General features: G+C 45.5%; 1 long non-coding RNA gene across 1 annotated transcript; it reads left to right on the forward strand.

Annotated features, from left to right (window-relative positions):
• The first annotated feature begins 474 nt into the window (after window positions 1-474).
• Window positions 475-14,500, forward strand: LOC139254488 (uncharacterized). Its single transcript, XR_011592018.1, has 3 exons — window positions 475-544; window positions 7,691-7,799; window positions 14,161-14,500. It is a non-coding gene; the product is annotated as an uncharacterized lncRNA (long non-coding RNA).

Below are 14,500 nucleotides of genomic sequence, written 5' to 3' on the forward strand. Positions count from 1 at the left end.
CTGGAATCTGGGAGAGCGGCCACAGTGAGCACAGCTGGGGCTGGAATCTGGGAGAGGGGCCACAGTGAGCAACCTTTCGAAGGGCCAGAGCTTCACCACACAAGCTTATTTAAATATAATTTCATGCTCATCACCTTCTCGAGTGCAATAAACGCCAGGGATTCCCGTATCCCATAAACAAAATTTAAAAAGCTATTCCACTTGTCTCACAAGCTTCTATTCCTTTCTTCCCTCGTGTGTTTTCCTCAGAAGTTTTCCCTTACATGTATCCATTGCACGCAGGCGTTCACGCCTAAACTCATAAGAGCGCCCTCTGCTGCATTATTCTTGTCTGTGCAGTGGAAGTCCCGCCCCTCGGACCCCCCGATTGCCTGGAGGGCCCGCTGTCACTTCAGCCCTCCAAGCCCCTCCTGCTCTCTCCCTATTGGTGGGAGCTCATGTCAGTCACGGCCGTAGAGTTGATCACGTGGCACCCTAAAGACGACCCCGTGCTGCGGCCGCTCAATCCGCTCCGCTCGGTGCCGGGGGGCGCTCGGACTCTGCGGTTTGTATTTTATTTATTTCACCGCCCGCGCTTCACTCAGTTATTTATTTAAAAAACCCCCATAAAACTCACTTTCCGCCGGTGAACCGGGCCCTCGGGTGTTTGTGCCGTTGTCGGGGGTGCAGGGGGTGCTTGCGCGGTGTAAGCCATAACTCAGCGCGGGGGCTGTAGCGCGGGGATTTGTGGGTACCGTAGCCACCATTACTATTCGTCATTTCAACCAACGTGTGGCAGCTGGGCCTGAAAATCAGCTTCACGACCCCAGTGCTGGGAAAGGGCGACAAGAGACAACGTTTTTAAAGTTTCTGCTGATGGGTTGTTTCGGCATTTCCACCCCCCTCCCCCCAACCCCGCCCCCCAAAAAAAATTTCTTTTTTAAAATAAAAATAGAGCAACTTTTGAGAAAACAACATTATATTGAGTGGGAGGATAGAAACAGTCAAGAAAGCTCTCTAGTTTCTTGGCATCTCTTTGTCCCAACACACTATTCACCAACTGAGAGGATATCGACATGATTCCGTTGGTGGGTCCCACAGGCTAACTTTGGTTCAAATATAGGAACATGTGTTGGTCTTTTCCTCTTTGCTCCCCTCCTGTGTGTGTTCGAGCCAGCCGTGGCTCAGTGGGTAGCACACTCACATCTGAGTCAGAAGGTTGTGGGTTGAAGTCACACTCCAGAGACTTGAACACAAAATCTAGGCTGACACTCCAGTACAGTGCTAAGGGAGTGCTGCTGTGTCGGAGGTGCCGTCTTTTGGATGAGACGTTAAACTGAGGTCCTTTCTGCTCTCTCAGGTGGACGTAAAAGATTCCATGACACAATTTTGAAGATGAGCAGGGGAGTTATCCCTGGTTCACTGGCCAATATTCATCGCTCAATCAACATCATTAAAACAGATTATCTGGTCATTATTATATTGTAGATATTGGCTGCCGCATTTCCCACTTTACATCAGTGACTGCACTTGAAAATTGGGTGCAAGCACTTTGGACCATCCAATGATCATGAAATGGCTATATAAATGCAAGTTTGACTGTCTCAATCGATGTTTAAAGGCCATTAATGGCCCTTTAGAATCATAGAATCGTTACAGCACAGAAGAAGGTCATTCAGCCCGTCGAGCCCGTGTCTACTCTCAGCTCAGCCCACTCCCCTGCCCTTTCCCTGTAGCCCATATCTTTCCCACTATCTGGTGTTCTATAGAATACACCAAGTAGTGTAATGGATGAGGTAAAAAGAATGAGGAGAGGACATCTAAACTAAATGGTACAGTCCTGAAAAGGGTGCACAAAAAGAGAGACCTGCGGGTATATGTGCATAAATCGTTGATGGTGGCAGGCAGGTTGAGAAAGCAATTAAAAAAGCTTACAAGATCTTGAACATGAGTGTGGAAATTATGATGAACCTGTATCAAACACTGGTTCGGCCCCCAACTGGAGTTTTGTGTCCAATTCTGGGCACCACACTTTTGGAAGGCTGTGAAGGCCTTAGACAAGGTGCAGAAAAGATTTATGAGAATGATTCCAGGAATGAGAGCCTTCAGTTACGTTGATAGACTGGTGAATCGGGGATTGTTCTCATTGAAGCAGACACGATGGAGAGGAGATTTGATCGAGGTTTTCAAAATGATGAGGGCTCTGGACATGTAGCTAGAGGGAAACTGTTCCCATTGGCAGAAGGGTCGTGAACCAGAAGACATATAGAGTAAGGTGATTAACAAAAGAACCAAAGGTGACCTAAGAAGAAACTTTTTTTATGCAGCGAGTGGTTCAGATCGGGAATGCAGAGCCTGAAAGGGTGGTGGAGGCAGACTCAATCTTACTTTTCAAAAGGGAGTTGGATAAATATCTGATGGAAAATAATTTACAGGTGGGGAAGAGGGACTAATTGAGAGTCGGCATAGGCTCGATGGGCTGAATGGCCTTCTTTGTGCTGTAACCATTCTATGGTTCTAATTTGTTGTTTCTCTGCTAGTCACTGGGATCCTGAAGCCCAAGAAATGTCAGGGCACATGAGATTGGGTGAGGAGAACATAAGAAATTGGAGCAGGAGAGGCCATTTGGCCCCTCGAGCCTGCTCTGCCTTTCAGTAAGATCATGGCTGGTCTTCTACCTCAACTCCACTTTCCTCCACTATCCCCATATCCATTGATTCACTTAATATCCAAAAATCTATTGATCTCTGTCTTCAATATACTCAACAACTGAGGTTCCAAAGCTCTCTGGGGTAGAGAATTCCAAAGATTCAACACCCTCTGAGTGAAGAAATTTCTCCTCATCTCAGTCCTAAATGGCTGACCCTTTATTCTGAGACTGTGACCCCTGGTTCTAGACTCCCCAGCCAGGGGAAACATCTACCCTATCAAGCCCTGTAAGAATATAGGCCGAGTCTACTCAATCTTTCCTCATAGGTAAATCCCCCTATCCCAGGAATCAGTCTGGCGAGCCTTCAGGTAAATTTATAATGGGGAACAAGGAAATGGCAGACCAATTGAACAAATATTTTGGTCCTGTTTCACGAAAGAAGACACATATAAGCATATAACCTTCCGGAAACACTAGGGAACCGAGGGTCTAGTGAGAAGGAAGAACTGAAGGAAATCCTTATTAGTCAGGAGATTGTGTTAGGGAAATTGATGGGATTGAAGGCTGATAAATCCCCAGAGCCTGATAGTCTGCATCCCAGAGTACTTAAGGAAGTGTCCCTAGAAATAGCGGATGCATTGGTGATCATTTTCCAACAGTCTATCGACTCTGTATCAGTTCCTATGGACTGGAGGGTAGCTAATGTAAGACTACTTTTTAAAAAAGGAGGGAGAGTGAAAACTGGGAATTATACAGCGGTTAGCCTGACATCAGTAGTGGGGAAAATGTTGGAATCAATTATCAAAGATGAAATAGCAGTGCATTTGGAAAGCATTGACAGGATTGGTCCAAGTCAGCATGGATTTATGAAAGGGAAATCATGCTTGACAAATCTTCTAGAATTTTTTGAGGATGTAACTACGAGAGTGGACAAGGGAGAACCAGTGGATGTGGTATATTTGGACTTTCAAAAGGCTTTTGACAAGGTCCCACACAAGAGATTAGTGTGCAAAATTAAAGCACATGGTATTGGGGGTAATGTATTGACGTGGATCGAGAACTGGTTGGCAGACAGGAAGCAGAGAGTAGGGATAAATGGGTCCTTCTCAGAATGGCAGGCAGTGACTAGTGGGGTGCCACAGGGCTCAGTGCTGGGACCCCAGCTATTTACAATATACATGAATGATTTAGGTGAAGGAATTGAGTGTAATATCTCCAAGTTTGCAGACGACACTAAGCTGGGTGGCGATGTGAGCTGTGAGGAGGATGGTACGAGGCTGCAGGTTAACTTGGACAGGTTAGGTGAGTGGGCAAATGCATGGCAGATGCAGTATTATGTGGATAAATATGAGGTTATCCACTTTGGTGGCAAAAACATGAAGGCAGAATATTATCTGAATGGCGGCAGATTAGGAAAAGGGGAGGTACATCGAGACCTGGGTGTCATGGTACATTAGTCATTGAAAGTTGTCATGCAGGTACAGCAGGTGGAGACGAAGGCAAATGACATATTGGCCTTCATAGCTAGGGTATTTGAGTATAGGAGCAGGGTATGTCTTAATACAGTTGTACAGGGTCTTGGTGATGCCTCACCTGGAATATTGTGTTCAGTTTTTTGTTCTCCTAATCTGAGCAAGGACGTTCTTGCTATTGAGGGAGTGCAGCGAAGGTTCACCAACTTGATTCCTGGGATGGCGGGACTGACATATGAGGAGAGACTGGATCGACTGGGCCTGCTTTCACTGGAGTTTAGAAGAATGAGAGGGGATCGCACAGAAACATATAAAATTCTGACGGGACTGGACAGGTTAGATGCAGGAAGAATGTTTCCGATGTTGGGAAGTCCAGAACCAGGGGACACAGTCTAAGGATAAGGGGTAAGCCATTTAGGAACGAGATGAGGAGAAACTTCTTCACTCAGAGTGTTAACCTCTGGAATTCTCTACTGCAGAGAGTTGTTGATGCCAGTTCGTTAGATATATTCAAGAGGAAGTTAGATATGGCCCTGATGGCTAAAGGGATCAAGGGATATGGACAGAAAGCAGGAAAGGGGTACTGAGGTGAATGATCAGCCATGATCTTATTGAATGGTGGTGCATTCCTAGTTTCTATGTTTCTATGCTTCATTATATTCCCTCTATGGCAAGTGTATCCTTCCTTAGGTAAGGAGACCAAAATTGTACACAATACACCAGGTGCGGTCTTACCCAGGGCCCTATATAATTGCATTTGGATGGCTTTACTCTTGTACTCAAATCCTCTTGTATTAAAGGCCAACATATCATTTGCTTTTCTAATTGCTTGCTGTGCCTTCATGTTAGGTAGGTTTTAAAGAACACTTAAAAGGTGGAAAGTGAAGTTAAATGGAGAGGTGAAACGATTTAAGTAGGGAATTCCAGAGCTTAGGACTGAGGCAGCTGAAGGCGCGATCGTCAATGGTGGAGCAATTAAAATCGGTGATGGTCAAAAGGCCAGAATAGGTGGAGTATTGAAATCTGGGGGATTATCTGGCAGGAGGAGATTCCAAAGCTTTGGAGAAGCAAGCCCATGGAGGGATTTGAAAACAAGGATGAGAAGTTTGAAATTGATGTGTTGCTTAACTGAGAGCCAATGTAGGTCAGAAAGCACAGAAGTGATGGGAGAACGGGACTTGGTGAGAGTTAGGACCACGGGCAACCGAATTTTGAATGGCCTCAACTTTATAATGGGTAGAACTAGGTAGGCCAGCCAGGAGTGCATCGGAATAGTCAAGACGAGAGCTGATGGATGAGGCTTTCGGCAGCAGATAAGTTGAGTTAGGGCAGAGACGGGCGATATTATGAAGGGTGGTATTAGTGATAGAATGGATATGAGATGGGAAGCACAATTTGTGATCAAATATCACACCAAGGTTGTGAACAGACTTGGTCAGCCTCAGACAGTTGCCAGCAAGATAAATCGAATCAGTGGAAAGGGACTGGAGGTTGTGGCATGAACCAAAGACAATGGCTTCAGTCTTCCCGATATTTAATTGGAGGAAATTTCTACCCATCCAGTGCTGGATGTTGGTCAAGCAGTCCGATAGTATATATAGTACATATTCACGTAGCAGAATGGATGGAAAGATTGCTACAAAACAGAAATAAGAGTGTAGAAGTTTAAGGACGTTTCTCAGACTGGTGGAAAGTGAGAAGTGGTGTCCCACAGGGATCTGTGCTGCTGGGACCAGTGCTGTTTACCATGGTTTAGACTCAGAACTTCGAGTATGGTGTCAGAATTTGAAGACGACACCAAATTGGATGGTGTAACTAATAGTGTGGGGGATGCACCAAAATACAGGAAGACATAAACAGGCTTGCAAAGTGGGCAGAGGAATGGGGGATGCAATTCAACATTGTGAAATGTGAGCTGGTTCATTTTGGTAGAAGGAATAAGGAGACCACTTATTCCTCAGAAAGGAAGAAATTAAATGAACGAGAGGTATAAAAAGACCTGGGAAAAAAGACACAAAAAATTAGCAACACAATTTGGACAGGCCATAAACAGTGCAAAGAAAATACTGGGCTCATTTCTAGAACAGAATACAAATACAAAAGCAGAGAGGTAACATTTACTCTAAATTGAACGTTGGTTAGACACAGTTGAAGCACTGCGAGTAGTTCTGGGCTTCACACTATAAAAGGATATTGATGCACTGGAGAAAATGCTGAAAAGATTTACAAGATGTTACCAGAATTGAGAGGATGCAACTCTCAGGCAAGATTGAGCGGGCTGGGGCTTGGGCTTTCTCTGGAAAAGGGGAGACTAAGAAAAGACCAGAAAGATATGAAGGAGTTTGATAGGGTAGATGTGGATAAACTGTTTCCACTTATGGCTGAGTCAGAACAAGGAGATAGAAACATAAGATAGTCACTGACAGATCAAATAAAGAATTAGGAGCAATTTATTTACTCAGAGGGTGGTGAGAATGTGGAACTTGTTGCCACAAGGAGTGGTTGAAGCAGATAGCATTTAAGGGGAGGCTTGATGTATCCATGCGGGAGAAGGGAATATAGGGATATGGGGACAGGATGGGATAAGATCATGAGAGTGAGAAGAGGTTCGTATGGAGTATAAACACTGGCACAGACCAGTTGGGCTGAATGACCTGTTGCTATGCTGTAAATTCTATATCTGTATGGCAGGGGTGGGTTAATACTCGGGTCTACGGGACCCTGGGGTGGATGAATGCTCAGAACTATGTGGCCCTTGCCCATGAGGTGGTTTAATGCTTGGGCTGATTGGCCCTCCCCAGACTGGCTCAGCAATTAGTGTTTTCAATGGCGGAATGATTACCTAGAGTCCCCCGCACGGCATAACGTGCCCTATCAATGACAATGGGAGCCTAGTGCGCAGGCGCAGCACTCGGCTGTACTCTGAGCATGTGCAGTGCCAGTGGTGGAGATGGTCTCGGGCGGAAGAGATGGTTCCCCGAAGCGGTAGGAGCTTGTGGGTGCAGGGGAGTAATTGGACCCCTGGGTGGGCTGAGCAGCTTCATAAACTCTCCGTAAAGGCCTCAGTTCCTGAATAAAAGCCCACAGGCCCCGAATAAGAGCTCAATGGTCCCGAGTTTGCAACGTAGTGATCGGCTCCATCGCTCCAGGTAACTGGCCGCCATGTTGGACAGGGAGGTATCAGGGCTCCTGCGTGGCCATCTTGCTAGTGACTTTCTCCCCGGAGACAGACCCAGGCTACAGTGCATGCGCGGCCATCTTCGTACAGGAGCGGAGGGTGGGCGGGGCTTCAGGGTCCCAGTGACCAGGAGAGAAAATCATTGCCTCATTGATTTTATTCTCACTCTGCACGCAGCGGGTGTAGAACTGAACCCAACCAGAGCAAAGGGAGGGAGAAAACTGGGGATGGAGGAATGAAATGATGGAGATGTTATGATTGGGTTTGGATTTCAGCACGAGCAGGGAGGGAGAGTGAGTGGGACAGGGATTTACAGCTTTGGGGGAACAAGAGAGGAAAGAATATGCCATAGAAACTAGGATTGCCTGTCAATTTCTATCCTGTGCTTATCTTTGTAAACTCCTTTTACAGGGTATTAGAAGGGCAGGATTTACAGACGGGAAACGTGAACCAAACATCACATCAAGATCTGACAGAGTCACGCGATTCATCAGGACCTGACTATCTGCGGCCTTTCAAAGTAGGAGAAATGTTTATCTGTTCTGTCTGTGGGAATAGATTTCCAACATCAGTGTGACTGGAAAAGCACCGAGACACACACACACACCCGAGTGACAGTGTTCCAGTGCAATGACTGTGTAAAGAGCTTTAACCAGTTACACAGCCTGAAAAACATCGCACCATTCACAGTGGGGAGAAACTGTACATGTGCTCTGTGTGTGGTCGAGGCTTCAACTGATCGTCCAACCTCCATAGACACAAGGACACCCGCACCATGGAGAAACCGTGGGAATGTGGAGACTGTGGGAAGGGATTCAATTACCCATCTGAGCTGGAAACTCATCGACGCAGTCACACCGGGGAGAGGCCATTCACCTGCCCTGTGTGTGGGAATGGATTCACTCGGTCACCCAACCTGCTGGTACACCAGCGAGTTCACACTGGGGAGAGACCATTCACCTGCTCAGTGTGTGGGAAGGGATTCACTCAGTCTCCCACCCTACTAAGACACCAGCAAGTTCACACTGGGGAGAGGCCATTCACCTGCTCAGTTTGTGGAAAGGGATTCACTCAGTCATCCAACCTGCTGACACACCAGCGAGTTCACAATGGGGAGAGGTTGTTCATCTGCTCAGTGTGTGGGAAGGGATTCACTCGGTCATCCAACCTGCTGAGACACCAGCGAGTTCACAAATGATTGCAGGGTTTGGATTCCGCTGCTGTTGTTCACATCCTAATGAACTGTGTTCAATCTGTTAGCTGGCGTTTGTTTCTGCTGATGTTAATAACCCTTCAACTAGGCTGGAGTTTAGTATTTTGATACTTCAATTAACAGTGTTGATATTTGATGTCTCCAAGATAAGAGGAGACTAATTGATGTCCTGTTTCTGATCGGGGCGCAGGAGCAGTGAGAGATCGGGGCCCAGGAACGAGGTTTTGGGGCCCAGGAGAGACGAAGGCCCAGAAACAGCATGGGCCAGCCCACACTGCGATCCATGGATAGTAGGAGCATGCATGTGCACTAGGTCCATGCAGCAGGACTTGGTCTCCAGTCATCTTGGTTCACCCTTGCCACTGGATCAACACCTAGCTCTGTCAAGCCCGTGTGGTGGCTGGTGTGCAGCGGCCACCCCACGTTAAAAGAATCCATGCACAGGCATCTTCCACCCTTCAGTGTGTAGTTTGGGACCTCGAATGTCAGGTCACTCATTGAAACACCTGTGAATTCATCCATTTTTGGTGTGGAAGTGGGACATCCTCGATACGAGGGACGGCCTAATACTATACCACCATTTTTGAGCCTTTTCTCCTTTCTGACTCTAGATTAGTTCAGTTCTCATACCTTTGGTTATTCAGGGACAAATCCGAGCTCCCCATACCTTCCAGAGTGCCTCTCCTAGCCTTGGTATCCAGGGAAGGTATCGGTAACACACCCGGGATCACTAAACACAAAACCCAGTCTGTTAATCACTTTCAGTTACTGGACTTGGTGTGTGCCCCACAGCATCTCTCTCACCTTCGATGTGTGATTGGAGCATCACGCCTGCAAACCTGGGTTCAATTTAAATTTGAATCCACTCCGTGTATTTAAAAAAATACATACAAGTATACAGATCACATCAAATAATTGGCAACGGTTTAGAGTCAACAAGATGAAGATGTAGTCACACCAAGGCCCAATAAATCAGCTCTGTATTCACAGGAGAAAGTCTGTTATCTAACTCCTCGAGTGATAGAGAAAGATCGGAACCCTAAGAATATCTAGAATCTGTTGTAAATATGTTTCAAATCCTCACTGGTACAACCTGTCTATTTCTTTTCAATTGAAGTGAATGGAAGATGAGGAGGGGTTGGAAGAGGAGTTAGGGTGAAGGTGGATGGAGAGGAGTTGTAATGGAGGAAATGCAGCAGCCAAGTTGTGCACAGCCAGATCCCACAAACAGCAATGTAATGATGAGAAGATTATCCATTCTCAGAAATGTTAGTTGAGGGATACACATTGTGCAGGACACCGTGGAGAACTCCACCTGTTCTTCCTCAGAATCGTGGCCATGGGATCTTTTATGTCCAACTTATGGACTCGGGTGACATCGGTTTGATGTCTCATCTGAAAGACAGTATCTCTGATGTGCTGCACTCCCTCTGTACTGCACCTGGAGTCTCAGCCTAGATTATGTGCTCAGGTCTCTGGATTGGGAATTGAACCCCGACCCCCTGACTCGGGGCCAAGAGTGCTACCACTGAGTCAAGGCTGACATGGTCTGTCCCCTGTTCCCATTACACTAGACCGTGCCTGTGTTATTACACTAACCCCACCCATTCATACTACAGTGGGCCCGAACTCTGTTATTAGACATTCGGCAAAGCATTTGCTATAACAATAAAACAACCAGAACTTACATTAATATAGCGCCTTTAACTCAGTGAAACTTCTCACGGTGCTTAACAAGATCGATATCAATAAAATAAACATTTTTGACACAGAGCCACAGTGAACGATATCAGGACAGATTTCCAAAAGGTTGATCGAAGAGGTATATTTTAAAAAGAACCTTGAATGAGGAGGTGGAGGTTTTGGGGAATTCCAAAACTTGGAGCCTCGGCAGCTGAAGGCATGGCCGCCAATGGTGGAGCAATTAAAATCGGGGATGGTCAAGAGGACAGATTTGGAGGAGCGCAGGGAACTCAGAGGGTTGTGGGACTGGAGGAGATTACAGAGATAGGGGGGGGCGAGGCCATGGAGAATTTTGAAACCAAGGATGAGAATTTTTAAATTGAGGCGTTGCTTAACTGGGAGCCAGTGCAGGTCAGTGAGCACAGGGGTGATGGGTGAATAAGGTTATAGGAATAGTTCCTGACTTGCACACACTATTAGATGAGACCCAATCTTTGTTTTGTTGCACTAGATACTGGCTGTGTGACCATCACACTCGATCCAGCATTGTGTTCAGTATTACACTTGAGTCTGCCTCTGTTATTATTGGATCAAACACTGTCTTTGTTACTCTCACCGTGAGCCATGCATTTGCTGTTATTACTCTGGACCCTGTCTCCACTCTTATTGTATGGTCCCCTGTCTCTGGAATTGTTACACTAGACCCGGCCTCTGCTATGATTGGAAAATAACCTGTCCCTGTTATTCCAGTTCTAGTGCACGCCTCTATTATTATAACTATAGATCTTGTCTCTGTTGCATTCAGTGGAGTATGTTTCTGATATTGTTAAAGTAGACCCGGCTTCTGTTAGTGTGACACTATCACCTCTTTCAGTTATTATTGCAAAAAAACTTTAGATTCTTAAAGACTTGTTTCGAATGTAAAACAAGGCCTTGTTTCAGTTATTAATGCACTATACCCTGTCTCTGTTTATATTACACTATACCCTGTCTGTGTTTATATTACACTAGACCTTGTCTCTGTTTATATTACACTAGACCCTGTCTGTGTTTATATTACACTAGACCTTGTCTCTGTTTATATTACACTAGACCCTGTCTCTGTTTATATTACACTAGACCCTGTCTCAGTTTATTGAACCTCGACCATGTCTTAGTTATTGCAGCACTAAACAACATCCACAAATATTGGAAGTGGTTGGGGAGGAAACAGTGAAAGTAACAGTCAGAAAACAGAAGACTGGAGACAGAAACAGAGCAAATTTCGCTGGAAAGTTGCAAGTGTTTCATTCCTTTCCAAACGAAGGACATAACCAGTGAGAGAATTAGATATTTATTAACCTCACGGCAGGTATAGGTACAGTTTCACTGTTGCCATCACTGGCACCAATTATCACACACTGGGGGTAAATCTCAGGAGCTTCTGTGTGATGGTGAGGTGATCACTGGACAATAAAGCTCAGAGACTGGTGGGGAGCTGCTCATTATCCTCAGTGTGATTTAATCCCCTTTCCCATTGAATACTGCGGACAGAAATGGTCACCTTGGTAACAGAATGGTCAGTGTGACATTACTTTTTAAACAAGAGCACACAAGACAATGGGTTATCAGTAAATGGTAAAGGTATTAAATACTCTGCAATTACATTGTGAAGAAAATGGAAATAAAATGCTGGAAAATAATTGCTGAAGATAATAATTTATCTGTGGTATTGACTAGCAAACTTGAAGAATGATGTGTTTTGTTTACACACACACACAAACATATATCTACATATATCTACATATATCTACATATATATATATATATATATATATCAAAGGCTCTGTGTGTGCGCTTTTCTGTTTTCTGCTGCACCTGATGGTGAACTTTCTGTGGACTTTTGGACCCTGCGGCAGCCTATCCGGCGGTGCTTGCTGGGTCAGGATCGAAAGAGACTGCGCGCTGTTCCTCCTCCCACTGCCTGGGGGAATGGGGCAGATATTTTAAGGGGCAGCGACTCCCCTTTCTCTGCCTATTTATAGTTAAAGGGACAGTCCAGTTTATCTTGGGGTGTCGGAGGACTTCACTAACAGAGCTCCCATTAACAGTCGCTCCCTTCTGTACTGTGCAGTGATTGTAAAGCTGTCTATTTCAGTGACTTGAGCCTTTCTAAAATGTCTCACTGTTTTTGATGTTCCAGTGACGAAGGTTTCGGTTAAAGGTGGAGTAAAATTTGTTTCAAAATATTCTGTTCTTGCCCTCCCTCAACCCCCCAAATTTTAGAACACTCTGCAGTACTGACTGGGAAGTTCCCAAGTTCGTTCCTTGATCTGGGCTGTTAGTTGATCTCAGCCAAGGCAGCAGTTCAAGGGTTATAATTGTCCTCAGTACCTCTGGGCTAAATATGAGTAAAAATCAGCCAGTGTCCCTGCTCTTCATACCGATCCAGTGACCTAACTGGGAAGTGTGTGGATAAGAACATAAGACTTAAGAACATAAGAATTAGGAACAGGAGTAGGCCATCTAGCCCCTTGAGCCTGCTCCGCCATTCAATAAGATCATGGCTGATCTGGCCGTGGACTCAGCTCCACTTACCCGCCCGCTCCCCATAACCCTTAATTCCCTTATTGGTTAAAAATCTATCTATCTGTGACTTGAATACATTCAATGAGCGAGCCTCAACTGCTTCCTTGGGCAGAGAATTCCACAGATTCACAACCCTCTGGGAGAAGAAATTCCTTCTCAACTCGGTTTTAAACTGTCTCCCCCGTATTTTGAGGCTGTGCCCCCTAGTTCTAGTCTCCCCTACCAGTGGAAACAACCTCTCCGCCTCTATCTTGTCTATCCCTTTCATTATTTTAAATGTGTCTATAGGATCACCGCTCATCCTTTTGAACTCCAACGAGTAAAGACCCAGTCTACTCAATCTATCATCATAAGGTAACCCCCTCATCTCCGGAATCAGCCTAGTGAATCGTCTCTGTACCCCCTCCAAAGCCAGTATATCCTTCCTTAAGTAAGGTGACCAAAACTGCACGCAGTACTCCAGGTGCGGCCTTACCAATACCCTATACAGTTGCAGCAGGACCTCCCTGCTTTTGTACTCCATCCCTCTCGAAATGAAGGCCAACATTCCATTCGCCTTCCTGATTACCTGCTGCACCTGCAAACTAACTTTTTGGGATTCATGCACAAGGACTCAAAAGAGTTTCAAACTCAAAAGAGTTTCATGCACAAGGACCCCCAGGTCCCTCTGCACTCAGCATGTTGTAATTTCTCCCCATTCAAATAATATTCCCTTTTACTGTTTTTTTTTTTCCCAAGGTGGATGACCTCATACTTTCCGACATTGTATTCCATCTGCCAAACCTTAGCCCATTCACTTAACCTATCTAAATCTCTTTGCAGCCTCTCTGTGTCCTCTACACAACCCACTTTCCCACTAATCTTAATGTCATCTGCAAATTTTGTTACACCACACTCTGTCCCCTCTTCCTGGACATCTATGTATATTGTAAACAGTTGTGGTCCCAGCACCGATCCCTGTGGCACACCACTAACCACCGATTTTCAACCCGAAAAGGACCCATTTATCCCGACTCTCTGCTTTCTGTTCATCAGCCAATTCTCTATCCATGCTAATACATTTCCTCTGACTCCGCGTACCTCTATCTTCTGCATTATTTGAGGACAGGATTTGAGGCTGTGATGCCTACCACAGTGGAAATCCTGCTGGCACTCACTGAGTCGACTGACGGTGAGGCACTAGAGGTTAAATAATGTCTGTGGAATTGCACACAGCCAGATTCAGCACTTTCTGGAGATAAAAAATCTCAGATGATGAAAGGAATGTTGATTTTTAGACTGTGAAGATGGAGGGAGAGTGTCTAGAATAAGGAGGGACAGGAGGGGACAGAATGTTCTGTAGAATCTAGAATTGTCTGTTCTGAGTTTCTATCCTGTACTTAAAGTAACAACGTTTGTAACCACCATTTATTTGCAGGGTATTAGAAGGGGAGGATCTGCAGCTGGGAAACTCAATCCAAACATCGCCTCAAGATTTGACAGATTCCCGGATTGATCAGGATCACCTTCTCATCAGCCTTTGTAAAAACACCAATCACAGCGGGGAGAAACAGGACACATGTTGTGTGTGTGGATACACCTTCAACCAATCGTTCAGCCTGTGAGACTCGTGTACCCACCTGACTCAACACTGTAAATGTGGGGACAGTGGGAATGGATGGTGTTGTACATGGAAAGTGATTCAGTCGCTCATCTCACCAACTGACATTTGAGTAATTAGATAACAGACTTTCTCCTGTGAATATAGAGCTGGTTTA

This window comes from Pristiophorus japonicus, unplaced genomic scaffold, assembly GCF_044704955.1.
Source record: "Pristiophorus japonicus isolate sPriJap1 unplaced genomic scaffold, sPriJap1.hap1 HAP1_SCAFFOLD_553, whole genome shotgun sequence".
NCBI classification, from domain to species: domain Eukaryota; kingdom Metazoa; phylum Chordata; class Chondrichthyes; family Pristiophoridae; genus Pristiophorus; species Pristiophorus japonicus.